The sequence below is a fragment of the Rhipicephalus microplus genome, chromosome X, assembly GCF_043290135.1.
Source record: "Rhipicephalus microplus isolate Deutch F79 chromosome X, USDA_Rmic, whole genome shotgun sequence".
NCBI lineage: Eukaryota > Metazoa > Arthropoda > Arachnida > Ixodida > Ixodidae > Rhipicephalus > Rhipicephalus microplus.
The window spans coordinates 483,413,149-483,440,008 of NC_134710.1; the positions used below are offsets into that span (position 1 = coordinate 483,413,149).

The 26,860-nt window shown below is 45.8% G+C and overlaps 1 protein-coding gene and 1 long non-coding RNA gene across 5 annotated transcripts in view; both read right to left on the reverse strand.

Annotated features, from left to right (window-relative positions):
* Mp (collagen XV/XVIII-type protein multiplexin) overlaps nt 1-26,860 on the reverse strand; it is a 731,849-nt gene that overhangs the window by 590,175 nt on the left and 114,814 nt on the right. Inside the window, exon 1 of one of the 4 annotated variants that reach the window (XM_075880877.1) lies at nt 20,918-20,979. The exons of the other annotated variants lie outside the window; for them this stretch is intronic. The gene's annotated coding sequence lies outside the window, so the exon portion shown is untranslated. Of the gene's footprint in view, nt 1-20,917; nt 20,980-26,860 lie in introns of those variants that run through there. 4 annotated transcript variants of the gene reach the window in all.
* On the reverse strand, nt 508-2,755 carry LOC142775017 (uncharacterized). The gene is made up of 2 exons (XR_012886643.1): nt 2,398-2,755; nt 508-802 (listed from the first exon to the last, which is right to left on the reverse strand). It is a non-coding gene; the product is annotated as an uncharacterized LOC142775017 (long non-coding RNA).

The window sequence follows — 26,860 nt, forward strand, 5'->3', positions numbered from 1 at the left end:
GAATATGAAGGAAACAGAGAGGGACATGTGAAAGACTGGAATGCTTAAGGAATAATCACTGGAGACCTACCAAACTTTTAAGCAGGAAATTGCATCCATGGCACACTCTAAGCCAAAACGGAGCAACAGGGGTATAGGGGTTGCTCCTTTCAGGGAGCAATTGCATTGCCACTCCCATTACTCTCCTAAAAGGAGTAACTGCAGAGGGAGGAACCGTTGCTCTCCTTTCAGTTCCTCCTTCGGGGGATGAACAGTTACTCCCTCCAGTTCCTCCCTGCAGACCAACCAGTTACTCCCACCAGTTGCTCTTCTAAGAGCAACAGTTACTTTTGACCGTTCCTCCCACGTGTTCGCAGTTACTCTCTGAAAACCAACTGCACATGCTTCCAGTTACTCCTTGGGGAAATGAGTATTTATCTCGAGTATGCTTGTCACACGCTTAACACATGGCGAGAGCTCCTTGGAAGAGCACTGCTTGGGTGCTTCTAACACAAAAAGTGGACAATATTGAAAGGAAAATAAATGCTTTATTGTTCTTTTTATGATGCGACGTGTGACCACACGTAAAAGTAGACTTCGCCACACCACAGCAAGCACTAAACAAACACCATAATACATCAAAGGTTTTCTGCGTCATCCGTGGAAAAACAATCTTGAATTTCTAGCATAGCGCAGTCTGTGTCATCATTGGTGAGAGAAGGGCAACTTCTCCAATTCTGAAGAACTCAAGTTTCGCAGCTGGTGTTTCCATCACGCTAGCGCAGCAGAACGTCACCGCAGGCATATGTGAAGCATCTCATTGCTGCAAGAAAAAAAAAATAGAAGTGTGAGGTTAAACATGCCAGAATCAATTCATAACAATGAGTCACACACACTGCAGCAGCGCTTACATTCTAGGATGTCTACTGCAAAACGAAATGTGAAAAAAAGGAAGGTTCGGCCAAATGTTACTTGGCAAGCCATATAAATGCTGATGTGGTAGACGCTCTTCACATGATGTCTCAGACAGCAATATTCTGGAAGAAAATGTGCAGCACCTCAACAAGGCATATTTGTAGCAGTTAAAGATACCCTTAGGTTCAGTTAACTTGTTTCCTATACACAGCTGAGTGACATTTCTATGAGCCCATTCACCAATAGGCATTCTAAATGAGGTCATGTGTGTGGCAAATAACACGTACTGTCCGCTCATGTTAAAATACTTATTTAGCTCGTGCACATAGTTGCTCTCGATTCTACTGTTCTATCATACGCTGCTGCGTCTTGAATTGTGCAATACCTGTAGGCACAAGCCAAGCATGCAAAGCCTGCTTGAAAGCAACCATTTGCAGAGGCTACATGATAATCTTCAGTATATTTCTTTGTACCTGACGCAAACGGCTGGACAAAACTATAGACAAATAAATGTAGACCATGCTACCTTCAAAAAATGCTTTAAATTTCGAAAACTAGGGTGCATTATTTGTTCACTCGGTTGACGAGTCACAGCCACGAGATATGCAAACGAAGCAATATATCTTAAGGCATGCACAGATATTCTGATTCTTTGTTTGACAGTGTCACAGATAGATTGCCAATACATATATATTTGAGAGCAACAAGATGTGAAGCTTTTATTAGTTCAACGTCTTGTTGGTTCACAGCCAAACAGGTTACTGCTTGTTAGACAAATTGGAATAAACACACCATGGTTTCCAAAAAAAAGCATTATTAGAAGTTAGCTCCCGGTGTGAATGTCTGCCTATTTATTTTGTACTGCCTTCTACACGTGCCACAAAGACATTTGTTGAGGATGTGCTACCAGTCAAGCCAAGATCGCATACTTGGTCAATGTGATGGAAATACAAACATTAGAAACACTGCCACATCTAGTAAGAGCATAACACTTCAGTATCTTGGACTAGCAAAGAGGTGCACAAGAAAGTTAAGCCCACTCTTGCGGAACTTTGAACGCGAATATTTCAGAGTGGGGGAGGTCAACATGCTGTGGCACTTTTAATCCCACGAAACATCTGCAGAAAACAGGGTAAAGGCAAGTCAAGAAACGCTGTTGTGAAGGCCTGCGCATAGACAGCTTTGTGAATCTACGCCCAACTGTTATGCTTTGTGCAAGCCAAAATCCATGTAAATAGGGAAAGCATACTTTTAGGAGTACCAGCGTAAACAAATCTTAGCAGTTGGCTTTTTAGTACAAACAGCAATCCCTGCAATGAAAATATAAACATTTTATCTTAACGGTAACAGTGTGAGCACACACACGGGCCAGCGGAGCCATGTCGAATTGTCAGTGCCAGTGTAACCATGTGGCATAATGAACTATTCACTGGCCAACACATGCACAGTTTGCCCCTAAAAAGCGATGCTTTCATATACGTAGTACAAAAAGTCTGCACTTACCAAAATTCACTTGCTTTCTGTACTTTAGCATCGTTGGGAGCATCTTTATCTGCAGTATAACCAAATTTGTGTCATATCCCTGAAAAAAAAGTAAAAGACATGCATCAAATATTGTTTCATTTGGTAGCAGTGAAGTCAGGTTAAGAACAGCCAAGTGGGAATCAGCCTAATTATGTGCATGCGGCAAATCCCAAACGGCGTTATTGAGGTTGTCGAAATTTTCGTCGATTGGTATTAACGTCGATATGTGACTTCAACGGCATGCCAAGTTTTCACAGCGCATAAAGATTTCATGATGCAGAATAATGACAGCGCTAACGAGAACATACAGCATTTATGATTGTCTTTTACAATATTCAGTTTTGCTAAGGTTTTCCATCACTAAAGAAATCTGAAAGATTTGGGTCATTCCTCCTCCAATTGTTCTGTCAATATGTAAACTGCTCGCTTGATGGTACGCTTATAAAATAGTACGTTCAGCGAAGAGGTGAAGCAAGTGACGCAGTGATGTGGGCAGATTTTTTTTTTTTTTAGGCGTGCGGGGAGGGGGGGTCCGCTTATCAGAATAGGCCGGGCAAGCGAATATAGTCGTCAATTTGGGCTCCCTACGCCCGGCCTAAAAAAATTCTGTGCGCAACCGCCTGGCTATGCCAGTGAAGTGATGCGACAATGATTTGTTCACTTACTGATTTACATACACTTTACATCTCTAAAAAAATGCGGCCCGAGGCCCCAACACTCAGCCGTTAACATTACATAAAGCCAATGGTAGAAAAGTGCCAGTATGAATGCAGCTACAACCCCGCCCCAATGTTTTTTCAAGCAAGGTAGTGTTGCGGAAATGAACTTTTAACTGCAAAAGTACACTGGCACTGCAGTGGTGACAGGGGAAGCAAGAGGGTATGCAGGCGGTAATAGAGGTAATTTAGTCCGATACGGCTAGCAATGGATACGGTGAATAAGAGCAAATCATTTCTCTTTCAATAGCGCAACCACTCAATAATGTATTGTAAGAGCATTAAATGTTGCTGGAAATGCCACTCACCTGCACGCTGATGCATGCACAGTCCTTTGTCCGACGAGCGAACAGGCTTGCAGATAGCTGAAGACGTGTTTACGATGTGTTTGTTCCACCCAGCAGCAAAATCCACAACTACTTCGCGCTTCATAAAGATAAATATACACTAACCTTCATCACGAATAAGTAGAAACGCAAATCTGCGACACACACACACGATCAAAACATAGCTAACAAGCTCGCACGTCCATGTGCTCGCCAACCACACACCATATGAAAATGAGTAAGTAGTGCGAACGCGAACCTAGTTGCGCCGAAAAAAAAAAAAAACGTCGAGCAGTGGCAGCACAGGCGTCAGCGCAATAATTTCAGTGTGTTCTCCTAATACAATTATAAAAAAAAACTGAGGTACACTAAAACTCATAAATAAATATAAAAAGTTGAGTGTAATTTTTATTTAGTGCTAGTCAACATAAACACTGAATAAAAATTACTTTGTAACTTGCATCGTTTGCTACACTAGCGCCACACTTGTCGTGCGGGTGCAGATGGCGCAGATTTGTCATTCTGCCCTCAAACTACACAGTGAAGCGAGCTACTAAGTGCATGGCTGATGAGAAGCGCGTCTGGGTCCGCTTTTTTTTTTTTCTTCACCGATATATCTGTGCGGGGGGGGGGGGGGGGGGCTCCTTATGCACGTGTTTCGGTGCTTGATCGACTTTGACGCCCTTACTTCGCGGACGAACGGCGTGTCTAGGCTTTTTTTATCGTTGTTTTGCACGTGTTTCGGCGTTCGGTCCGCTTTGACGTGCCAACTCTCCATTCTGCTGCTGCGTGTGTTAGGTATTTGCCGTACTGTATTCTCAGGCCTTCTGTGTTCAGCCAGCGCTGCTATCTTATTATCTACGGATGCTAAAATAAATCACTGTTTTGGTTTGGTGAAGTTTGGCACACAGAACAAACAATGATCTGGCCCATGAGTATCAATGTGGGCGGCATGCATATTTGTGTGCGGTGTCCTGCCGGGGAGTAACCGTTGCGTGACGAGAGCATTTACAGCGGTTCCTCCTTCCGTTGCTCCCTTACAAACTTAAGATGAATACAGTTGCTCCCCCATTTTCGAACAAGTCGGCCATCTTGTTCCGCTTGGTCTTTTCGGAGAGTAACAGTCGGTCTGAAGGAGTAAAAACAGCCGTTGCTCTCATTTTGGCCATTTTTGGCTTAGAGTGCAGTCGCACTTCGGTTGAGGCGCGTGTGCGGTATCAGTGTACGCTAAAAAACACGAGATGGCCGAAATCCCGAAACCCTCCCCTACGGCGTCTCTCATAATGAAGCAGGAAATTGTAAGGGAAAAAATCTACGATAATTCTTGGGGTAGTTTTCTGCTGTTCGAAGCCAGAACGGGAGTATTGTTACACCAAGACGTACCGCGCCATACACGAAGGCACAGACACGGTATGTAGTGCGTGTTGAGAGGAGGAAGAGACGGCTGAACATTTTTGCTGCAAAGGGCATCACCCTATAGTCTAAGATACTGGCGTGGAATTTTTCAAAGCATTGGGGTTTCGGGACAGTGAAGGCCAAATAGACTTTAAACGGATAGAAATAACCAGGAGGAGGCTAACTGATGGCTACAATCAAGGCACGAGTGAAATTCAACCCTTCAACACATAGTGATAGTACCTAACTTTATGACTAGATGGCGTCAGCCGTCGCCGATTTAAATGGCACAGCCGGATACATCCAGCCATCCATCCGCCGGTGCCTATGGGAGCGTCCACCCTTAATATTTTTTCCTCTATGGGCGAGCTCCGCGAATCAGTGTCGGATGCGCCGGGCGGCAGCCGCCTGCTTCTGAGCGACGAGTTGGAAAAGCGAAACTTTTGTGCCGGTTAAGAACAAACGTGAAACGACACTCGCCACACCCACGTGCCATTCGTAACCTCATCATGTCCCACATTGTACATCTACAATAAAGTTGCTGCTTTGCACTTCGTGTCTATTCCGCTGTGTGCAAGAGAGCAACGGCGCGAATTGGTCATACAATTACCAAAGACAGGCTGTTTTTTTTCTGCAGCTATGGTGTTTTGGGGGTACGGAACATATTGTAACAGTGAAATATCATTTCGTCTTGCTATTTTGAGCCAGATGAAGTGCCTCCGAATCACTCTTTGTCCTCGTGTGTCACGATACGCGCGCAAAGGTATTGTTTGCATCATCGTGGGTCGGCTGACTGTGACTATATCGAAAAAGCTTGGCCAAAGATGCGGTTACCACGCGCAAAAACCAAAACAGGATGCGATAAGTGAAACAATAAATCGCTTTACTGCGTGAGGCACGTGTGTAATTTTTGACTTCTGAAGCTCCGGTGAGCACACTGGACCACCGCTGTTCGAGAGCTGTGACCGCCACACACGACACGGCTCACCGCCGCCTCGCAGATTAAGAGCCGTAAGCGCTGCCGTTCTCATGTGAGGATTCTAGCCTTCTTTCACTGAGTCACGCAGTATCACAGTGCCGAAGTAAAACAACAAAGCTGTGGTGCCAACCATATCCGGATAACCGGTCGCGAGCTTCGAAAACAAACGCTTTCGAACGCAAGCGATATGAACTATACACTCGGAACCGTGAAAGCCAACGCTCACTGTACGTTTCCAACACAATACATCCTCTTTAAAATGCAACAGCTGCATAAGAATACATACTCAGAACTCCAGCCGGGTCTCTCAACAACGCGGTCATATGGTTGGTGATGTAGACGGCACGAAACGACGGCGTGACTAAGGAATTCCACCCCCCCCCCCCCCTGCAAAAGCACGTGAATTTCTCCACACTTCACTCTGCAGCTCGGATAGCGAGGGCATCTCTCCAGCTTCCCCTCCTCCATGCCACTTGTCTATCTAGACACGGTCACTGAAAATAGCACAGCTTTGTATGATATCGCATTGCAAGGGGGTTCAAAAGAGAAGTGAAGCTGAAGAGGAGAGATGTGAGGAAAAGAAGGAAGGGAGTACAGCACAACATATAAAAATTGAGAAATATAAATAGTGAAAGAAGTACAGAATTAAAGAAACAAACAAACAAAGAAAGGAAGGAATAAATAAACATGTGATGACGTATGGCGTTTAGTGGCGCAAGGGGCATGGTTTGGCCAAGGAGTGCTAAAACTGTTTTAAGTGTATTACAAGGCTTTATGGTTCATGCGGTGGCTGTATAGAGGCATTGAATGTGAAGCTTTAAGTCCCTTAAGATATCTAGAATTTACAAGTATGGCGGTGGTTGTAAGGGGGGAACAGATGACGTGTTAATAGATGAAGTACGAAGTAGTAACAAAGACAAACAAATAAAAAAATGAGAGAAAAAGAAAACACAAGGAAAATCGCAACCAAGAGAGAAATACGAAGACAGTGAAACAAAAAAGGGAAAATAGAAAGAAAAAGAAAGAGAAAGAATGGATGGTCCCGATGATGATTACTGGGGTTTTGTGGGTGTATGTCGCTAAAGAATGGTATGTCTCTTCAAGTGATGGTAGCGATGACCCATGGTTGCATTTACGGGGTATTATGGCTGTATAGAGGCCTAAAATAACGCTCTGTATAGGAGCGCAGGAGCTGTGCGAAGAGTATACATTTATGGCAGTCATGCGTGATGTGATCCATGTGTGTGTAATGCAATAGTTACAAGTGATCGTGATATACGCAGGTGAGAGATGGGCAGTTGAACGGATGCTTCCTCAAGGCCTTTGTGGCCCAAAGCAGGGAAGCCGGAGCAAACTTTCTCTAAGAATAGAGGCTACCGCAGCAACAACCTGTTTACAGAGATCGTATTACTTGTTGTCTGGGTATATGACGTGAAAGGTGTTAACTTAAATCTTTTAAAAACGCAAACTACGACTTGTGTTTAAAAACCGGTTTACTGCCTACGGGCATCGATGGAACAATTAAGAAACCCTTGGTCTACAAAGATGGATGGTATTTTTTTTATCAGATCTTATTCAGTGCATAGGAAAAGAATGTGTAGCATGGTTCCGCACTTATCACACAGAGGTGGATCGCCACCAAACAAAAAGTACTAGTTCGTACTGTGTGTATGCCCTATTTTAATTCTGGTGTTATTGCTGTGGAGCTTGACTTCGACATTGGTGGACAATTCGCGACATGTAGCTTGATGAGGCGAAGTTTGCTTTGTGTTTTCCCGTCGCTTAACCACGGCCATTAATCTATGAGCTTTAGTTCAAAGGAGGGTCGGAAGTCAAGTTCAGGGACAGCTATGCATGTTATGCGAAGTAGCGTTTTCGGTGGTGGAGCCAGCTAGCTGGTCCACGAACACATTTTCTTGGATTTGGCAGTGTTCTGGCACCACAAAATAAATAAATAATTAAATGGACAAAGATAGAACAACTAGCAGAAGCAAAGAATGAAATAAGCAAAGAAAAAAAGGCAAGCAAACAAAAAAAAGATAGAGAGAGGAAGCAGAAAAGCGAGGGAAACTAAAGAGAATCAAAGATGGGCCGCCAAGATCCGCATTTTCGGCACGCTTGGCACCACTGGTGTCATGTTGCTTATCAGCTCTGCCGTTTCTTTCTCACTGCGCGAGATACGTTATTTTTTTGCTAAAACTGGCTTCACCCAAAGATCCCTTTGCCAATTGGTGTCCAGACCTGACAGAAAAAATGATAAAAAAAACTCCCAAGCAATTCCCCGAGGGTGAACATGGTTAAGTGCGAATGCACGGGGTGATGCTATAAGGGGTATTTATTAATTCGCACTATTATATTTATTAATCACACTATGGTGCCGTTATGGTGTAATGGTTCGTGGAAATCGCAATTTGATCACACGGGGGAGTTTACGTTAACTCACTGGTGAATGCGGGAACGTCCACTCGCCGTTGACGATTGCGAGCGGCGTCTTGACGCCGGCCTTCATCGCCCTTCTCCGCCTGACGCTTGCGTTGTCGTTCCGCTTCTTGGGCCACGTTCGCGGCTCGATGCTGACGCCTCATCTCGGCCTCGCGAGCGCGCAGTTCACCATCCGCTGCACGCTTCGCCCGCTTGTCCTCGGCCTCGCGAGTGCGAAGTTCGGCATTCTCTGCACGCTTCGCCCGCTTGTCCTCGGCCTCGCGAGCGCGCAGTTCGGCATCCGCTGCACGCTTCGCCCGCTTACGTTCGGTCTCACGAGCCCTTCGCAGCGCCGCCTTGTCTTCCAACGTCGGCGAAACCACCGCGGTACCGTCACCTCCAACGACGGGTGCAGTGCTGGCATTCGGTTGTACTGCATTCGTTGTTGATGGTAGCGTTGCCTCCGGGACATCCATCGCACGACCCGCTCTCGACGGGAGACTGAGAGAGAAGGCGGGGGGCGCGAGAGAGAGGGGTGCGCGCGCAGCTGCAGTGAGCGAGGAGAGCGGAGGAGCGAGCGAGGGGGAGGGGGACGTGCGCAGCGGCGTTGAAGGTATAAGGCGCGTTACTAACACCGATATCAGCGTCGCGTCTGTGGCTTATTCGATAGAGCGTCGCGCTGCGGCCCGCCAAGTCTTCTTTCTTTTAAAGATAGAGAGAAGACTGCGGACGCCGCCGACGGTGGTGGGTGGTTTGGGGTCGCTTATAAAGTGTATTCACACTTAAAAGAACGCTAATGGGGCAGCGCAGATTGACGCTAGTCAGACCACTTTTCGAGAAGTCAGAGTAGTGCACCACTTGTAAGAAGACTAAAGATGAAGGGTTGAAAGGAAAGGAGTGCATGGAGTTAGAAAAAATTGAGAGCTAGACGTCGGCGTTTGTCCTTACTGTTTATTGACCATCCACTGAGGCAAAAAAGAAAGTTGGAAATTAGGCACATGGTCACAGAATTCGTAAATAGATGAAAAGCAACCACAATAGTGGCAACATATCTATTAAGCTGCATACCAATTTCGAAGACAAAAAACCAGGTCGTAAACTGAATATGCCGTTAAGCAAGAGATAAATAAATGTTTTATCACAAAACCTAAAGGCAAATGTCATGCTATGTGTTTGTAATCTGGCAGCACGGTGCCTGAAGGATGCATCAGAACAAATGTTTGTTACAGATTGAGATTGCACTAACTGCCGCAGAAGGGCTGAGTGATTGTGTGATATGTGGGGCTTAACGTCCCAAAACCACCATATGATTATGAGAGACACCATAGTGGAAGGCTCCGGGAATTTCGACCACCTGGGGTTCTTTAACGTGCACCCAAATTTGAGCAAACGGACCTAAAACAATTTCCGCCTACATCTGAAATGCAGCCACCGCAGCTGAGTTTCGATCCAGCGGCCTGCGGGTCAGCAGCCGAGTACCTTAGCCACTAGGCCACCGCGGCGGGGCTGAATTATGGCCTGGCAACTACCTTGCCGAAGCGCTAGGATTTAATGCGCTTTGGCGGCAAGAATTCATGCAGTGATAAGTCCGTATACAACAGAGATACACACGTTGTAGTGCAAAAAGAGAAAGACAGAGAGAGAATAAGGCAAACTATATGCATAAGTATGCCTCCTAGTCGTAGACGTGCTAGATTATGATTCCATCAAATTGGTAAAAAATGGCAACTTCTCTGCAACTTTTCGCAAAAAAAGACATCGAGAAACTAAGTCATTATCACTGAATTAAGTAGCAACTATACGAATCTATTGCTATTTCAAGCAACGGGTGGTAATTCGCGTGAACAGATGCAAGTTATCATTAGGTTATGCGTATTGTATTAAGCCGGACAAAGTTGAACGCTGCTGTGTGTACGTGTATGTGCATGGATGTGTTTTTCACGCAACGTCTACTTGACGCCCTCCCCCCCCCCCCCCAGTCTGCCCGCAGCTTCAGGCAACGAAGGTGCCGTGACTAAGAACAAAAATCAGAAAATATGGGGGCGTGAGAACCAGGGGTGTAGCGATCAAGCTATGCCTTGACCCAGCGGGTCATTCGCCACGCCGGATTAGTGCCAAAAGGACAGTCTCGCCACGGCTGGACGGAGGAAGCAACAGGGGCCGACTACACGAGACGGCGCCCACTGATTGACAGCGGCGCCAACTGTGTGGATTGTTGCCAAAGAGGGTTTTGGAGCCGCCGCTCTATCTCCCGCCTGGGCCACGCATCGTTAGCGCGTTAACCAGCAGACGACGACGGCGCTGGTCAAAGGGCTCTCCCCAGAGGATTCCACGAACGTGGCACCTCTCGAAAGGGCGCGCTAAGATCTTCCCCTGGGAACGCAGCCCGAGGCCGGCACCAAAGGGGTCGAGGCGCCCGTGCGTCTTCCGCTGTCCTCCTCCCTGTTCTACGGCAGCGCTTCGACTAGTGGCAAGGATGTGTGTGTATGTGCAAGCCTGTGTTGTGCTTCTATGAACATACATGATGGGCGGTACTTTACTGAGAGGAACTTCCTCATCACCATTGGTCCGCATTGTTTTGTGTAGTGATCCCCAACCTAGGGACCTAGGGAGCGGGGGTTAACAAAAAGGGCGTGCAGCGCCTCGCCCATCTCTCTTCTCTTCTCTTCTTCTGTCTTCGTCTCGACAACTGACTGTAAAGATGTAAACAAATCCGTTAAGTTTGCTCAAAGCTCTCCCCTAGTCCTTGGCTCGACGGAGCGACGGCGACCGGCCCCGCTACCCGCAGACTGCGGTCGCCACGACGCGCAACAACTGGTGGAAGCGGTGGGATGTCATCAGCGACCTTCCTTCCGAAACGCAACAATGGATGGCAAGTGGTTAGATGTGAGCCTGGAGGACGGAGAATGAACAACACGCCGAGATCATGGAGACTGGCAGCTGTGGACTGGTGAGTGCTGGCTTTGGTTTTTTTGTTGCCAGGCTGATAAGATAGAAGTGCAATCTTTTCGCTGGTAGAGGCTACCACAGAAGCAGTTATTTACGGAACTTCTGGGTAGAGAGTGAGCTGCACCACACTAGTTCTCTGTCATGAATTGGAGGCGTTTGTTGAAGAATCAGCTCCTGATTCTGGGGGAGGAGCTGGAAGCAGAAGTAGATGCGGGGATGAAGAAACACGCAATTGTTAGCACTATCGATGGCTTGAATCTGAGCACTGAAGATATTAAAGAAACGTGGAACGAGATTCAAAAGGAACAGGAGCGCGAAAAAAGGTGACAGGAACAGGAACGGCAAGAAAGGCGTGAGGAACAGGAGCGTCAGGAAAGGCGAGAGCAAGAGATAGAGCAGTGGAAGGAAAGCCTAAAAGTAAAACTGGAAGAGACAAGAAGATCAATACAGTGCTTTAGATGCTCTCAAGTAAATTCGAGAATCCATGAATTCGAAGAGGGCGAGGATATAGAGAGTTACCTAACCTCTTACGAGAATGTTTGCACAGACCTAGGGCTCGACGAAGACTATTGGTCTATCGCCTTATTGAGTGTCCTTCCGTGCGACTTGATGGGTAGACTAGGGTACCTTTCCGAGGAGGAGTTCAATAATTACAATGTAGCTAAGGCAGTTTTACTGCGGTTCTTCGGCATCAGAGTTGACAGAAAGCAAATTGAGTACAAGCTCACGAACGCTCCGTTGAAGAACGCGCGACGGTGTGCTGGTATTAAAACCAAGCCTGAGAGAGGTCCGCGTGTCTCTTATAGCACCATGGTGAATAGTGAGCGAAAATGGGAGTAGAAAAACGGGAGCGAGGTGAAGAGCTTGAGCGAGCACTCAGCCTAGAGATTGAACTGTCGGAAAAAAAGTCGAGGCAACGCGGTGGAAGATTCAGCCATCCGCAAGTGTAGCGCATGAGAAGTGCGGTGACCAAATGAGTGAGGTGCAGCCCAGAGCTTTAGAGAAGGCTAGCACGTTTAATGACAGCAGCAGGTTCGACGATGAATCAAATCTGAGTGCTGCGAAAGAAGCTGCGTTGAGTAGAGAGGCCGACGAAGGCCAGAGCGAATGCGACGAGGTGCTGTGCTAGTTTAATACTAGCGAGACAGCTAGAATAGCTGTAGACAATCTGGCACAGACCTCAACTGTGTTTGTCGCAACGGTGGAACTTGCAAACAGTGTGGAAGTACGCAAGGACATCGAAGAAAGCTCAGAAGCAGCGAAAGTAGGTAGCGGGGATATCAGTGCAGTCGCAGACAGCTCTCAGCAATGCGAGCTAGAGTGTTTGAAGGAAAGCAGCTGCACTGTTCCTAAGAGCGTCAAGCTGTCCGCCGGTCTAGAGCGTGAAATAGGTGATTTTTTCGAAAATCATTTAGACGGCGTGGCGTCGACAGCTGACGAGTGCAGTGAGAGTGTTAGCGACCTTGAGCTGCGAGCGGTAGGCACAGAGACGAGTCGCAGGAAGCGGCGCAGACGCAAGAGTCGTCGGAGAGCCGCGAGTGAGACAAGCAGCTCTACGCGTGTGGAGAAAGGTTCGAAGCCTATTAGCGCAGCAAGCAGAACTAGCGATTTTGCGTCGGCGTCAAAGTTCATTTGTATGCGTCTGAACTGCCGGACGAAAGAAAAGGGACCAGCGGGTTCATCGCAAATGAAATCAAATGGGAGGCGCCAGGTTAGTTGGGTGCGTCAGTTCAAAGTTAACACAGGTGAATCAGCCCGACATGGCAACAGTGCTAGAAAATCGAAGCGCCGAAGTGGTACTCAAGGCTGTGTATAAGCGCCATTAAACTCTAAAGACGCCACCCAAAGCGAACTTCCTAGTAGTGGGAAAAAGGTCTGTCGCAAACGTCGCCGTAAAAGAGTGAAGCGTGCGCGCGCGAGAAAGCAAAGGGTTTACGAGTGTGAGATGCGATCGGGAGTTCTCGAAATCCGGCAAGACCGCGACCGCCGCGTGTGCGATTGAGGTGAGGGACAGCTGTAAGCTGGAGAGGGTGACACAGGAATTTACTGGGAAGCATGTTTGTTTGCTTATTTTTGGTTTTAAAGTAATATTCCTTTGTCATCTCCCCGGCTAGTTTGTTTAGTTAGTTTTTCACTTCAATGCTTTTTTGTAAATTTTGTGAGGGCTTCGGGTTAAATTATTAAGCGTTAGGCGGAAGCAGTGACCCGCATCAGTCAGCCTATTGTGTGTACTGAGCTTCTCTGATATAAGAGCGCGTAAGTCGTAATTGAAAATTTGTACGCCCCACTAGTTCTGAAAGCGGAGCCGGACTGTAGCGCGAGATTGTCGACCGTCTTAAAAAAGTAAATGAGCATTCTTAAAGAACGTCTTCGAATAAAACCAAATGCGATTTTCGAAATGCTCGTGTTTTAGAATCGTTCGGTACTTTGCGCAGGTTTTGTTACGCACTCCTGACGTGTACGACATCAAGTGTTATTGTTCATTGCGTTTGTTCCTTGAGAAAATTTACGTTCGGATGAGGGTTTAAGGATACCTAGGTGAGAGAGATATCGCCTATGGTTAGGTGCGTGTTGGTATGCTAGCGCTCTTTGGATGAGAGTAAGATGTCGTGCTAGAGCGCACAGCACAGTCTTGTGCGTTCTTTAAAAACATGGGCTGACATGAAACTACATTCAGCAAATGAGCGTGTTAGTACACGAATTGCATTACCCTTATTATTTTAGTATGTGCTCAGGGATCAGGTGAATTCTTTAGCTGAGCGTTATGTTATACCGAACGTTGAGGGACGTTTTTCCGTAATGGTTTTAAGTGGTCTTTTGAGTAATCGAAGTTTTTAGCTATGAGCAAGAGTGTTAGTGTGGTTGCCATTTAAGAAAAAAAAGCGTAGGTGCATTGTGGTACATTTGAAAGACTGGCCTGGTTGCCGAAAACTCATTGCCGGCGCTTGCTGGTTCTAGCGGTGGGTCTTTGTGGTTTCAATGGTGTTGGGAGACTGTGGTTACTGTGATCTCTCCCGTCGAGCAGCTGGTACTACCCGACGTCCGAGATCTTCCCGTCGGCGGAGGAGCTGTAGCGATCAAGCGATGCCTTGACCCAGCGGGTCATTCGCCACGCCAGATTAGTGCCAAAAGGACAGTCTCGCCACGGCTGGACGGAGGAAGCAACAGGGGCCGACTACACGAGACGGCGCCCACTGATTGACAGCGGCGCCAACTGTGTGGAATGTTGCCAAAGAGGGTTTTGGAGCCGCCGCTCTATCTCCCGCCATGGCCACGCATCGTTAGCGCGTTAACCAGCAGACGACGACGGCGCTGGTCAAAGGGCTCTCCCCAGAGGATTCCACGAACGTGGCACCTCTCGAAAGGGCGCGCTAAGATCTTCCCCTGGGAACGCAGCCCGAGGCCGGCACCAAAGGAGTCGAGGCGCCCTTGCGTCTTCCGCTCTCCCCCTCCCTGTTCTACGGCAGCGCTGCGACTAGTGGCAAGGGTGTGTGTGTATGTGCAAGCCTGTGTTGTGCCTCTATGAACATACATGATGGGCGGTACTTTACTAAGAGGAACTTCCTCATCACCATTGGTCCGCATTGTTTTGTGTAGTGATCCCCAACCTAGGAACCTAGGGAACGGGGGTCAACAAAAAGGGCGTGCAGCGCCTCGCCCATCTCTCTTCTCTTCTCTTCTGTCTTCGTCTCGACAACTGACTGTAAAGATGTAAATAAATCCGTTAAGTTTGCTCAAAGCTCTACCCTAGTCCTTGGCTCGACGGAGCGACGGCGACCGGCCCCGCTACCCGCCGACTGCTGTCGCCACGACACGCAACAACTGGTGGAAGCGGTGGGATGCCATCAGCGACCTTCCTTCCGAAACGCAACAGGGGATCAACTCCTGCCAATTTGACTGAGGTAGGGAGACGGGCTGTCTGTCGGCACTACAAGATATGCCGCTGGAAAGAGGGGTGTGCATGCGGGCGCTTCGCTGCTTGATATGGTAAGGCTGCACGGAAGAAGAGGGGTCTTCTTGCAAGCGGCGCTTTTGACGGGGAACAGCCGCCTGACGCGGAAGGAGGGCACACAAACTTGACGACGGCGCTTATTTGTCTTGTTGCTTATGTAATGCATATCTCTCTTCCACTTTTATCATGTAGATATTCTGGCAAAAATGATGCGAAGGTGGCGACCTCGAATATGCGGACTCATTCGTGGGCCTGCCTTGATTGAGTGCCTTCCGGCTATTATTCTCTCAGCCGATGCATTATTTTGGTGGCTCGCATATATTGCCGCATGCACCTCCTTGTCTCGTCGTTCCCACTCTTCACTGAGAAGGGTCTTTCACATGAAACTTGTCGCGCGGTCAACCTCAACAAGGTGTTTCGAATGAGCAAAAGCAAACGAAAGAAAACTTGTACATGGGGCAAATTTCAGAGATGGGTCTCGTCAAAATGTTCCAAGAGTAGATGTGTTTGCGCCTGTTCCGCGCGCAACAATGATCTCTTTCTTACCTTCTATGCTAGTCTGGATGAAAAAAAGTCAGTAAGTTACGCCAAGAACGAAAGTAAGAAACAGAGCAGGTGAATAAGACGGCTTGCAGGGACAGATCTCGAAGGTAGCCTTCCGCTTGTGTAAGCGTTGTGGGGAGGATTATTAAAATGTTGCCGGCTCACTTGGATTACCACCTGCCGCTCCCTAGCATGTCGAAAAACTCCAGTCCTTTGAATAAGACAACGTCTTTGCAGAACAGATGCAAAGTGCAGCTAAAGATTAGAACTACAGAGCAGCTCAAGCTATTTTAAAGTGCTACTTCAAACATCTCAGTTATGCTAAACGGTGCCAGTGCTTGCAGTTCGCTATATTGACATGCATGCTTGAGGAAGTAAACAAGCCAGACCTACCGGTTACCCGAGTGCATGTTGTTTCCCTCTCTTTGTGATGTCAGCGCCGGGTTGTTTTATGATTCGGCTCTCCCGCTCTCTCTTTTTTTGAGACTCTAAATAGTTTCCTATGACTTGAAGAAGTTGCCACCTAAGAGTTACTGACTCTATATTCGTAAATTCTCTTTATATCTCTCGGACATCACTGGATAGGTGCTAAGAACATCCCTTTGTTAACGGGGTGATGACACAAAGGCCACCAGGTCGACAAACAAAAAAAACGTTTTTCTTTTTTTTCTTTAAGTTGACCTAAGGCTTTAATTCACTACATTGATTAAATAGCCAGATAATCTGATTTCGTTCCGCAAATTTGGCTTGCAGACGACGATGATGGGAAACCTATTAGTGTAGACGAACGGATGGAAATATACAACTGCGGGCAACAGCAAGCTCTGAGGTTCATTTGTCGCTACCTCACTTACAATCATCCGCCAGTGTCACCTCACGATGACAAATAATATGGACAACAGTATGACAACGTTACGCATGAAGCAGTCTTTATGGCTCTCGAAGACGCAGGAGTAGGTGGTCGGATGTATTGATGGATACATACTTGTCTGTCAAAGTGACCCTTTTTTGTGAGCACCATCATCATCATCATCATCAGCCTGGCTACGTCCACTGCAGGACAAAGGCCTCTCCCATTTTCCACCAGTTAACCCGGTCCTGTGCTTGCTGCTGCCAATTTATACCCGCAAACTTCTTAATTTCATCTGCCCACCTAGCCTTCTGTCTCCCCCTAACCTGCTTTCCTTCTCTGGGAATCCAGTTAATTACTCTTAATGACCAGCGGTTATCCTGTCTACGCGCTACATGCCCGGCCCATGTCCATTTCCTCTTCTTTATTTCAACTATGATATCCTTAACCCCCGTTTGTCCCCTAATCCACTCCGCTCTTTTCTTGTCTCTCAAGGTAACACCTACCATTTTTCTTTCCATTGCTCGCTGCGTCATCCTCACTTTAAGCTGAACCCTCTTTGTGAGTCTCCAGATTTCTGCTCCGTAGCTAAGTACCGGCAAAATACAGCTGTTATATACCTTCCTCTTAAGGGATAATGGCAATCTACCTGTTATAATTTGACAGTGCTTGCCGAATGTGCTCCACCCCATTTTTATTCTTCTAGTTACTTCAATCTCGTGGTTAGGCTCTGCGGTTATTACGTGCCCTAAGTAGACATAGTCTTTCACAACTTCAAGTGCACTATTACCTATCTCGAAGCGCTGTTCCTTTCCGAGGTTGTTGTACATTACTTTCGTTTTCTGCAGATTAATTTTAAGACCCACCTTTCTGCTCTCCCTGTGTAACTCCGTAATCATGAGTTGCAATTCGTCCCCTGAGTTACTCAGCAAGGCAATGTCATCGGCGAGGCGCAGGTTACTGAGGTATTCTCCATTAACTCTTATCCCTAACTGTTCCCTTTCTAGGCTTCTGAAAACCTCCTGTAAGCACGCGGTAAATAGCATTGGGGAGATTGTGTCCCCCTGCCTTACACACTTCTTGTTTCGTATTCTGTTGCTTTCTTTATGAAGCACTAAGGTAGCAGTTGATCCTCTGTAGATTTCTTCCAGAATGTTTATATATACTTCATCTACGCCCTGATTCCGCAGTGTCTGCATGACGGCTGATATTTCTACTGAATCAAACGCCTTCTCGTAATCTAGGAAGGCTATGTATAGTGGTTGGTTATACTCTGAGCATTTCTCCATTACCTGATTGATAGTACGAATGTGGTCAATTGTTAAGTAGCCTGTTCGAAATCCTGCTTGTTCCTTTGGTTGATTAAATTCTAATGTTTTCTTTACTCTGTTAGCAATTACCTTTGTAAATAGCTTGTACACTGCAGAGAGCAAGCTAATCAGCCTGTAATTCTTCAAGTCCTTGTCATCTCCTTTCTTATGTATTAAGATGATGTTAGCGTTCTTCCAAGACTCTGGTAACCTTCCCGTCAGGAGACACCTCGTAAACAGGGTGGCTAGTTTTTCTAACACATTCTGTCCTCCATCTTTCAGCAGATCTGATGTTACCTGATCCTCACCAGCAGCTTTGCCTCTTTGCATACTCTCCAAAGCTTTTCTGACTTCTTCTATCATTACTGGTGGGGTGTCGTCTGGGTTACTGCTAGTTCTTATAGTATTAAGGCTGTGGTTGTCTCGACTACTGTACAGATCTCTGTAAAACTCCTCTGCTATTTTAACTATCCTATCCATATTGGTAGTTATTTCGCCTTCTTTGTCCCTTAGTGCATACATCCTACTTTTGCCTATCCCAAGTTTCCTCTTCAATGCTTTGAAGCTTCCTCCGTTTTTCAGAGCATGTTCAATTCTCTCCATGTTATACCTTCTTACATCGCATACTTTACCTCTATTAATCAACTTCGAAAGCTCTGCCAGTTCTATTTCGTCTGTTGTACTTGACACTTTCATGGTTTGACGCTTCTTAATTAGGTTCTTCGTTTCCTGGGAAAGCTTGCCAGTGTCCTGTCTAACTACCCTGCCTCCAACTTCCACTGCACACTCCGTAATGATACTCGTCACATTATCATTCATTGTATCTACGCTAAGGTTGGTTTCCTCACTAAGAGCCGAGTACGTGTTCTGCAGCGACACTCTGAATTCCTGTACTTTCCCTCTGAGTGCTAGCTCATTGATTGGCTTCTTGCGTATCAGTTTCTGTCGTTCCTTCTTCAAGTCTAGGCGAATTCGAGACCGTACCATTCTATGGTCACTGCATCGTACCTTGCCAACCACTTCCACATCCTGCACGATTCCTGGGTGTGCGGTCATTATAAAGTCTATTTCGCTCTTATTTTCGCCATTAGGGCTCCCCCATGTCCACTGGCGGTTTTCTCGTTTTCGGTAGAAGGTATTCAAAATCCGCAAATTATTGCGTTCTGTGAATTCTACTAGTAGCTCTCCTCTGGCGTTTCTAGTGCCGATGCCATAATCTTCTACTGCCTGGTCTCCAGCCTGCTTCTTCCCTACCTTTGCATTAAAGTCGCCCATCACTATAGTATACTGTGTTTTTACCTTACTCATTGCCGATTCCACGTCTTCATAGAAGCTTTCAACTGAAGCGTCATCATGGCTGGATGTAGGCGCGTAAGCCTGTACTACCTTCATTTTGTATCTTTTATTCAGTTTAATTACAATACCTACCACCCTTTCATTAATGCTATAATATTAATGCTATGTTGCCAGCTATGCTTCTGTGAATTAAGGAACCCCACTCCCAGTTCTCTTCTGTCTGCTAAGCCCCGATAGCAAAGGACGTGCCCATTCTGTAGCACCGTATAGGCCTCATCTGTCCTCCTAACCTCATTGAGCCCTATTATATCCCATTTAACACCCTCTAGCTCTTCGAATAGTACAGCTAGCCTTCCCTCACTAGATAAGGTTCTAGCGTTAAACGTTGCCAAGTTCAGGTTCCAATGGCGGCCTGTAGTCCAGAGATTCTTAGCACCCTCTGCTGCGTTGCAGATCTGACCGCCGCCGTAGTCAGTTGCTTCGCAGCTGCTGAGGACTGAGGGCCGTGAGTTATTTGGCGTATCCATGTGGGAGGTAGTGGCCAGATACTGCATCGGGGTGGCCAATCCTTCTCTGGTGAGGGGGTGCGTTCCCGGCGGTGGTTACCGGTGAGGCCGCACCTCAGGCCTCGTATTGTAGCTCCATCAACACGCGATTTTTTTTCCCCGGTTGGGAACTGCGCGAAACCGGGCACGTGATCCGACTGTTGTTGTTTTCACAGATTCACACTGTTTTCCGTTCCTAAAATTTAAAATTTTCGTTTGTAATAGCAGTATTTGTAGCGGTTGAACTCCTTGTATCTTCACGATATAATAGACACCACTCTGACCCTCCTAGGACCACAATTGCTAAAGTTATAGGTAGATATGGTATAGGTAGATATGTGCAGAGCTCACTTACCCGTGCTGCTGACGCGGCCGCTCCCGCGGTTGGAATAATTTGTGCTTATTGGCTAAGATGTGGAGGAGCAGTTCCGGTGGGCTTAATTCGCTGTGGAAGCTGTTTCGCCAAACCCAGCTCAAGCAGCGACAGCAGTCCGGCAACACTGAGTGTGTCTTCTGAATAAGTCTCTTTTGACGCTCTCAGTTGAATTGGGCGCTCGCGGTTTTTTCTACGGCTATCTCCGGATTTTAACGACTCAATTGAGACCTGATTTGTCGTCCTGGGGTGCGTAAAAGCCGAGATATGAATCGTTGTCCTCAAAGTGGCTTGGTCCCACACAAGATGGTGGTCCTCTATTGGTCATAAGGTGGGAAAAATTGCTTGTGGGTTTGTTTTCGCCGGTCAGAAACTGGTAAGATTGAGCTCAGAGCCCGGAATCCTCCTTCTGCGTGATTTAATAATGTTACCACTATTTGTTGTGATTTTTTGCCTTTTCATTCAATCTTTGAGCACTGGGGGGCAGGTGCTAAAGTCCCCTGTAAACATGGCAGCCCCCATAGGGCGGATACACGTGTTACTCACAGTTGATTTTCGGTGAAGAAAAACCGTTTTTTTCCAGCAGATTCAAGATAAGATGGTAGCTGCGAGGCTCCGGAGCGTCCCAAGAAGAATCGAGGGTGGTTTTCTAGGTGTGTAGTAGCTTTTCTTGCGGAATTCCTGATTTGGTCGAAGTGGAGCCAGTGGCTGCTGTTGTTAGGCCTACCCGAAGTATGAGTCGTTAATTTCTCAAGTTGTAACTGATTTGGGTGGCTAAACCGTGCTCCTCGAAGTGCTCCGAAGCCTCATAAAGCCATGCGAGGAAATTTAGATTATTACTCACAGTTTTGACGGAGATTTGAGGTCCGAATGCTGAGCTGTTGTGAAACCACTCAACCAACCCGAGCCCCCTGGTGGCCGAGAGCACCAAAGACGGCCAAACGTCTTCACATTACCGCCACCATGGGGTACCACAGGATGACGTACTCAGCCCTGTGCTGTTCAGTCTTGTGCTGATTACTCTCACTGAGCGTCTGCCAAGCACAGTCAGGCTGTGCTTGGCAGATGCTCATGGGGGTGATATCTGTGCTTGGGCATCGGCCCTAGCACGCCTGCAGGTGCGAGCGAGAATTCATAAAAGCTGCCACTGCAACTGCACGTTACCTGCGAAATCAAGGCTTGGGAATTCCTTCCGAGGTATGCACACTCGTAGCTTTTACACGCATACCTATGAATAAGGACACCATAAGCATGAATGGCAAAACTGTAGCATACGTTCGATCGCACAATTTTTGGCCGTCATAATTGACAGCAATCTATCATGGAGCGATCACGTCTCACACATGAAAAAACGGTCAATAGCCATCTGTAATCTACTCAAGTTCTTTGCTGGGAAGACTTGGGCAATCTCACCCAGTGAAATGCTACAGCTGTACGGGGTACTTTTTCTCGGCTTCCTGCGGTAGAGCTTACCGGCATTGACCAATGCAAGTAAAACAAGCCCACAAACGTTGCAGAGTGTTCCGTCCCAGGCACTCTGGATTTGCCTAGACTTGCCTCGTTGTGCGTCGATGGTGGCTTCTATAGCAAGCGCTAGTGACCACCTCATCGCGACACGTATTAACGTTGGGACACTCAGGACACAAATAATGCATATTGCTCCGACATCTTGCACCACATAGCCTCTTTATTAGCAGACAGATCAAGTTTGTTCCTTTGCCCGACGGTAACCACGTATTGCAACTCTTTAACAACACACTTCACCTCCACCGCGAGGCCTTTGACTTCTTGGTGCCTGACACAGGTTAACATTGAAATGAGGGGCTTCCATATATATCAAGTGGTTTTCTTCTGTCTCATACATCTTATATTACAGCGCACATCCCGGAATTCATTTTTCTAACTGCCATGGATGAATTGAAAGCAGCCTTACTGATAAAGACGTTAAATAACAATTCTGCAGTTGGCTTTGATGATTTAAATGCTGAGAGAGAAAAACGAGAAAAAAGGAAGGCAGGGAGGTTAACCAGATGCTAGTATCCGGTATGCTACCCTACACTGGGGTTGGGGAATAGGGGGTTGAAAGAGAAAGAGAAAGTTAAAAAATAAATAAGAGAAAAACACCGACACACACACACACACACACACAAAATCAGTCCACTCAGAGGCGTTCCGACAGGCCAGTAGTTCGTAAGAAGCCCAGTAGCGCTTGCACGGCTCTCTTCTGTGACGATGAGTCATGACGATGGCGCAGTATACTTTCTTCTGACAGGGGCTGGTCATCTAACCTGTTTAGTTTATTAGAAAGGTGTTGTCTTTCCAGGTTGTATTTCGGGCAGTCACACAGGATATGTCGAATTGTTTCTTCATCTCCGCAGTGTGCACAGTAAATGCTGAATCACTAGAAGCGGTATCGAAGCATATTAGCGCACCCTTTGCCCATATCTGCAACCTCATACTGAGCACTAGAACGTTCCCGGACGAACTAAAAGTGGCTAAAGTATTTGTTATCTACAAAGGCGATGATGAAGATGAATGAATGGATGGAAGAACTTTATTAAGGTCCAATAGGTTGTGCTAGTGTTCTAGCTCGACGCAGGCTACGCCCACGTTGGTACCGAAAGACCTAGCCTTTCAGCCACTTCGCAGGCCCATTGGACTGCCCATAATTGTCCTTCTAATGTAGTACTGCGCAAAGCTGCGTCCCATTGCTCTTCAGTATTTTCCTTGTCACTGCATAACGCGGAGCAACTTCAGAGCTTATGAGCAAGATCTATGGTGTCATGGCATTTATCGCATGTTGTGTAAACACACAACTCCGGATAAATCCTGTTAATTAACAATGAGTTTGGATAGATTCTTGTTTGTAATCACCTGAGTGTAACGGCCTGTACTCTGTTTAGTTTACTGTGTAGAGGGGCAAGACTCTGCGTCATAGATAGAAATGTTTTGTTAGCTCTTTGTACGAAAGGAGGTGATCCTTGCATGCTGAAACCTCAGCATCTTCTTGCCTTGTGGCTGCATGGTTGACAAGTCATCGTTCAGCATTGTGGGCAGATTCGTTGATTTTCGTGAGAACCGTTGATTTCTCCCATGTGAGCAGGAAACCAAGTAATCATGTTTGACTTGATTACTTTTCCCTTGAGGATTGCCAGAGCCTCTCTAAAGATAACTCCTTTGGCAAATGCTCACACGGCTGCCCTAGAGTCGCTTTAGATCTTCGATCTATTTGGGTCCAAAAGTGCCAATGCAATGGCTACTTGCCCGACAGTTGCCGACTGTGTGGTGTAGATGGAAGCCGAGTTAACTAGTTGACCTTCAGCGCTCACAAGTACTGTTGTGAAAGCTCGTTTATTGGATGCAAAAACCGAGTCGACAAACGAGCCTTCCTCGGGCTCACTTTTAGCTTTTTCTAGCAGAGCTTTGGCTCTGGCTTGCCTTCTGCTCACATTATAAATGGGGTAAACATTCCTTGGAACTGGCATAACTATGATGATGTTCTTCAGTGCGTTGGGTATTTATTTGTGAGTGTCATCTATCGTTGTAGTTTGTGTACCAATTTGGTTGAGGATGTACCTTCCTGCTTGCCTTGTTGTAAGTCTAATGAACTGGGCTCTCTCTTGTGCCTCGGCGATTTCCTTCAATGTGTTTTGCATCCCAAGCTGCATGAGTTTTTCTGTTTCGGTGTACGAAGGTAGCCCAAGAGCTACCTCGATCTTCTTTCTCAGTAAAGCATAGAGTTTGTCTCTTTCGGATCTCTGCCACTCGTGCATTGCTGCTATGTAAAGGCAAAACGGCATAACACAAACGAGCGAACTAGTCTCAAAACGTTGTCTTCTCCAAGCTCTTGTTGGCAGTTAGTAACTCTTTTGATGAGCCTGATTGCATTGTGCACTTTCTTAGCGATACGCTGAATAGTGTCGTTATTGGAGCCATTGGCTTTTATCACCAAGCCCAGGAGCCGGATAACATTCACCCTTGGAATGGCGCTTCCACTCATAGTATACAGCGTTATCTCATTCTCCTCTGTTGGAATCCATCCCCTGGGTTTGCGGCCTCTTCTCTTAGGTCTGTATAGCAGGAGTTCAGATTTCTTGGGTGAGCATTGGAGTCCCGTTCGAATGAGGTACTCTTCCGTCACGTTTACTGCTTCCTATAATTTTTATTCTATTTCTCCGTCACTGCCTCCAGTACACTATATCGTGACGTCATCTGCGTAAAAAGTGTACTTCATGCCTTCGATGTCTCCGAGTTTCCTGGCGAGACCTATCAGAGATATTTTAAAAAAGGTAGGCGAGATGACCGCTCCTTGGGGTGTGCCCCGGTTGCCTAGCTTCGCTGTATCCGATTTTAGGTCCCCAGCAATGAGCGTTGACGTCCTTCCGCTGAGAAATTCTTCGACGTATTGATAAAAATTACTACCCAAACCTAGGTTCGAAGTGGTTTTGAGTATGGAAGTAAAATGGATATTACCGAAGGCTTTCCCCACGTCTAGTCTCAGTAATGCTCGCGTGTATCTTATCTTGCGACTGTTGAAGATGACATGAATAATTATAGGCTCATTTCCGTTTTGCATAGATTTTTGAAAATTATCAAACGTGTTCTCCGTGCACGAATTCCAAAATTTTGTCACTAAAAAAAGTTCTAACAGAACATAAGTATGGGTTTCCAAAGAACAAGCGTACTGAAAAAGCCCTAATATATATTAAATATATAATAATCGATAATTTTGAGCAAAAGTACTAAACAATCGGAATATTTCTTGATTTCAAGATAGCATTTGATTCCATTATACATGATATTCTTCTAAAAAAGAATAATTATTATGAAATAAAAGGCTTATATCTTATTTATTAAGACGTGACATAAGTAATCGAAATCAATATATTGTTATGAAGCAATCCAAGTCTCGAATTGGAAAGATCGATAGGCGTCCCACATGGTTCCATATTCGGACCACTTCTGTTTCTCTTCTACATAAATGATGTTGTAAACATGCCTTTAACACTACATATTGTGGTATATGCAGACGACACTAACATGTTTTTTTCTGGTCAGGATATGTCCAGTCTAGAAAAACCAGCAAACATTTGGCTTAACAATTTGTCTCTATGGTTGCAAACAAATCAATTAGGTTAAATATTAAGAAAACAAACTACATTATTTTTCGACCTCAAAATTATTCTCTTCTTCGTAATCCGCAGCTCACATTCAGAGGAGGTTTGATTGAGCGGATTCAGGCTCAAAAGATACTCGACGTAATTTTTCACGAAACGAGCGTTGAACTGGTCCAATCACATAGAAAAACTTCCTACGCAGGTCTCATGGTCCATTGGTGTAAGTGGCAAAATAAGATGCTTACGACCCCTTTGGGTGACAAAGCTGCTTTACTTCACTTCACTTTATTCGAGCCTACAATACGGCGTGTTAATCTGGGGCTCAACAAAAAAAACTAAATTGGTACGCAGAAACTGCAAAAAAATGTTCCACGTCGAACGCTTTGCGCCCCACTTTTTCATAGGCATGATATCTTAACATCTCAAAATATCTTCATAAAAAGCTGGCGGCCGTCACTTATGATCAAAAGAAGTCGAACATCGATACAATTTACCATGCTCAGCAAATAACAAACGTACCGCTTTAGGAGAACACCAACCATTAAAGTTAGAGGATTCGGACCAACTACGGAAAACAAGAGCTAGCACACCTTATTCCTTCGTTATTTGAATTCAAACAGCATGGCCATCAGCATGTTGAATAAAAATTGATCATTAGCAATTTTCAAAAAAATGGCCCCGTATATGCATGCTAATCTGCAAATGTCATCGAAAGATGATAGTCTTGCATGTGGAGAGAGACAACAAAACATTTATTTGATGTTCTGCGCCAGAAAATCGGTGAATGGTACTCTGGAGGCGCTGTGTTAGAGTGCCTCGAGCACTCGCTTTTTCGTGCAAGTGTTGCATGGTCAGCGCAGCGTGATAAACGCTACGGTCTTTAGAATTTCTTATGTATGCCTTTTGTAGTAAAAGACGCACATGCAGATCATATACGTGTGGTTATGGTGCCTCAGATATGCGCAATAATTGCTCTTTAATCGACAATCGCACAAGTATGAACACTGAATTTCAAGCAACATTGGTGGGCGCAGCAGATAGGGTCGGCCGTTTGGGATATCGGCTGATGCCGTTTAAAATACTTGATACCATTAAGGGTGGACAAACAGACAAATGTACAGACGACCAGACCAAAATTTTTTAAAAACTATCGTTTTTAAAAAAGCATACGTGATTATCTACTGAGGGCCCAACCACATATACTTTGATATTTTTTTCCAAATAAAGTTGCATCCTCCTCCTTCTCTTCTACTGACGCCTCAAGTATGATGCGTCTATTTTTTTTCTTTCTAAACTTTGTACAAAATTTGCGCTTCTCATGTACTTTATTGTAATACACGTGTCTCGATTCTTTCAGTGTACGCGTAATTCTGTTCAGATGAATACTGATCACTTATTCGCAAATTTTCACTGGTTTCAGTGATGTTCGTAACTACAGCTTTTTACTCCTAAATGTTTTTTGTCTGTAGAGAGTTTTAACCAGTGTTCAATTATTTCTTCTCCCTATTTTCTTTTCCTTGTTCGCTGTAGATCAGCAGTTTTTTCCGCTGTATTGAATTTGTGTACTTATGCCTAAAGTTGATGTAACTATTCTATTTTCACAGTATTGTTTTTATGCATTTACATTTCACATAGTTATAATATATATATATATATATATATATATATAT